Source organism: Cebus imitator, unplaced genomic scaffold, assembly GCF_001604975.1.
Source record: "Cebus imitator isolate Cc_AM_T3 unplaced genomic scaffold, Cebus_imitator-1.0 Scaffold74, whole genome shotgun sequence".
NCBI lineage: Eukaryota > Metazoa > Chordata > Mammalia > Primates > Cebidae > Cebus > Cebus imitator.
This window is the reverse complement of record NW_016107389.1, coordinates 2825439-2829071: the sequence shown is the minus strand read 5'-3', so window position 1 is coordinate 2829071 and position 3633 is coordinate 2825439. Positions and strand designations below refer to the sequence as shown.

General features: G+C 37.6%; 1 long non-coding RNA gene across 1 annotated transcript in view; it reads left to right on the top strand.

The window, feature by feature from the left end:
* Positions 1-776: 776 nt before the first annotated feature.
* LOC108306759 overlaps positions 777-3633 on the top strand; it is a 10628-nt gene continuing 7771 nt past the window's right edge. Inside the window, exon 1 of the long non-coding RNA XR_001826266.1 lies at positions 777-864. This is a non-coding gene — a long non-coding RNA (uncharacterized LOC108306759). The remainder of the gene's footprint in view (positions 865-3633) is intronic.

Below are 3633 nucleotides of genomic sequence, written 5' to 3'. Positions count from 1 at the left end.
TTGGAACTTTGGACTTGTTGAATAGCTTTGACCAAAATGCTGATAGTGATATGGACAATGAAGTCCAGGCTGAGGTGGTCCCAGATAGAGATGAGGAACTTCTTGGGAACTGGAATAAAGGTGATTCTTGCTATGCTTTAGCAAAGAGACTGGCAGCGTTTTGTCCCTGCTTTAAGATCTATGGAAGTTTGAACTTGAGAGAGATCATTTAGGGTATCTGGTGGAACTAATTTCTAAGTGGTAAAGCTTACAAGAGGAAGCAGAAGAGGAAAGTTTGAAAAATTTGCAGCCTAACAATGCAGTAGAAAAGAAAAACCAGTTTTCTGGGGAGAAATTCAAGCCAGCTGCAGAAATTTGCATAAGCAAGGAGGAGTCAAAACAACAGGGAAAATGTCTTCCAGACATCCTCTGAGACCTTTTTGGCAGCCCCTCCTATCACAGGCCTGGAGGCCTAGAAGGGAAAAATTGTTTTTTGGAACTGGTCCAGGCTTCCCCTTCTGTGTGCAGCCTCAGGCGTTGGTGCCCTGTATGCCAGTCACTCCAGAAAGGTGCCAAGGTATAGCTCAGGCCATTGTTTCAGAGGGTGCAAGCCCAAAACCTTGGAAATTTACATGTGGTTTAGGCCTGTAGATGCACAGAAGTTAGGAACTGAGGTTTGGGAACCTCTGCCCAGATTTCAGAGAATGTATGTAAACACTTGGATTTCCAGCCAGAAATCTGCTGCAGGGGCAGAGACCCCATGGAGAACTTCTGCTAGAGAAGTATGTAAGAAAATTTGGGGTTGGAACCCCACACAGAGTCTGCACTGGGGCACTGACTAGTGGAGATATGAGAAGAGGCCCACTGTCCTCCAGACCCCAGAATGTTCAGCTCACCAACAGCTTGCACCGTGTACCTAGAAAAGCCACAGACACTTAACACCGGCCTGTGTTTAGTACAGGGTACAGCCCCCTTCTGCTGGTTTCACAGGCTGGTGTAGTGATGAGAACATTGCTTTAATCAATATGCATAAATTACAGTATGCTACCCTTTAATAGAGAAGAGAGGGCCAATTCTGCAAATCCAGAGGGTTACCGGGGATCTGGGGATTCAGAACATGTTAATGTGTAGATGCATGTTGTCCTTTTACAAGTCACAGTGTACAGCTCCTCTGAAAGGCCTTTATTGTGGCATAGCAGACTTTCCTGGAATGAGAATTCAACCCTCTCTAGAACTCCACCACCCTTATAATTCTGAGCTGGATCCTACACGTAACTAACTTTTGGGCTTAAGGAGATGCAAGTCCCTTTATATACCACCTTTAAGTCTTTTGGATTCACATTTGGCCTTAAACAGGTGATTAATCACCTTCAGCCTTCATTGTCTTTATTTAAAGTCTCTATTAACCCCTAAAGTAGTCATCCAATTCTGTAGTTAGTATGACTATTGCTTTTCCCAGACTTTTCAAATGACTTAACATTGTACTCACCTGTGCATTCCATTACTCCTATAGCCCAACCCACTGAACTACTGGTGAAAGTTTTAACAATTACACTTCTATGGGATGCAGAGTACCTCACTCACTCCTGGTCATAGAAGCTCTTTGCCAACCAGCCAGCAAAAAATCCAGTTCCAGAATCGTTTTAGAGCTTACTTTTTTGGACTACTCCTAGCATTAATGTTATTTGTGAGGTTCCCCAGAAAATAGACCCTCAGATGCAGATTGTTTTGCCTTTGATTTATTGGAGAGCGCTTTCTTAGGATCAATACCTGCAAGGGAATAAGGGAATCGGGTTTGTGTAAAGGGAGATTTAAAATGATATGCAATTACAACGGAGGTCCCAGTTAATTCCATGGAAACTCTAAGCTGGTAACTTGGGAGTTAAGGTCAATAGGTGAAACTCTGTAGCCCTTCTTTTTATTGATTTTCTTGCAGAAAAGAGGCCTAAACTTGCACCAGTCACATTCCTTTGACCTAGGGCATTTACTGGGGAGAGATTCATATGTGAGCAGTTAAGAGCTGTAACTGGGAGAAATAAGTACTTAGGTCATAAAGAGGGTATCTGGCAGTGGACTACAGCATCTAATTAAGATGAATACTTAAAATACCTCTCTCTTCTTGAAGTATTCTTCATCATACATAGATAACATAATGCTCATACATTTGTGTGTGTGCCACTATTTCTCATTCATTTGATTCATTTGTATTATAAATTAATGCTTGTATATCTGTCTCATCTGCAAACTTTTAAACTTTTTAAGAATAGGAATTTTATATCTAGTCCATGCATTACACATAATAGGTACTGGGTAACACTTTATTATCTATGACTACTTTTACCATTATTAAAAACTGAATCAGAATTCCAAATAAGCAATGAACTAGACTGTTTTGCAATCTAAGGACTTATCAATATGATAAGTATTCATTATGAAACAAGATGAATAAGAATACTGTACTAGAATGATAAAGATATAATGAAAAGACAAAATTTTTGAAATTTCTACTGATATAAAAGATGTTTAAAAAGTAGGGCAAAAGAGACTAAGCACAGATATAAAGAAGAACTTCTTGCTAATAAGAAATGTGAAAGATGTGAGACTATTTAATCTAGCACCTAATTGTAGAAATATAGACATTGGTTCAGAAAAGTTACTACCCAAGACTATGCTTCCACCCATTTACAAAATGGGGACTAGGATCAAGAATTTTTTATTCTTCAGTCACACATCTCTCTATACTTTATGGACCCACTAGTTTTAACAGATAAAATTCAGAGCTGAAAATGAAACTTTAGATATAGAATATATGCTGCTTTGTTTTTTCAAGTGCTACACTGGACCATTTTTCTAAGTAAGTTTAATGGTAGAAACAAAATGTGGAGCTCCACATTGTTAATTTTTTTTAGTTAGTTTTGGTCTAAATGACTTTAATGAATCAAATAAATATTTCATCAAGGTAACTTTTATAAAATCAACAGATTTTGTTTCTCTCTTGCATTATAATTACAAGGATAATCCGATGGTCAGAATTTTTTTTTTAAATGATACCCAATACACTACAGAGAAGATGCATTTGATATGTTGTGTGACTCAATGCCTAGCCTTGTGTAAAGAGAAAAAGTTTCAGAGATGTTACAATTCAGCTGGCTATGTTTTCTGGAACACTGTGTTTATTTATTCAATCAGCAAGTGGCTCCATTCACTTAGCTTAAAAGACAGGTTGGCATCATTTGCACTATACCATTAGTAGGGATTATATTTGACAACATGTTGATGAGTATTTTTACTTTATTTTAAAATTAGAGGAAGGAGGTTATATACATATTTTATTTAAGTTACAATTAATAGATCAATCAATCAATCTAGAGGTCATTTATTGCTTTTATGTTCTTAAATACGTATTATGTTTTATAGGTAACTTGCACTTAAATATTCCATTTTAAAGTTTTCCTTGATGGAAATTCAGACACATTTATTTCCTGTTCTTATTTTGTTTTCTTAGTAAATTAAGCAGCTACCCATTGAATTTGTTTCTAACTTTATATTAGAAACCTGTTCTATACCTGTAATCCTGGCACTTTGGGGAGGCTGAGGTGGGTGGATTACCTGAGGTCAGGAGTTTAAGATCAGCCTGGCTAACATGGTGAAACC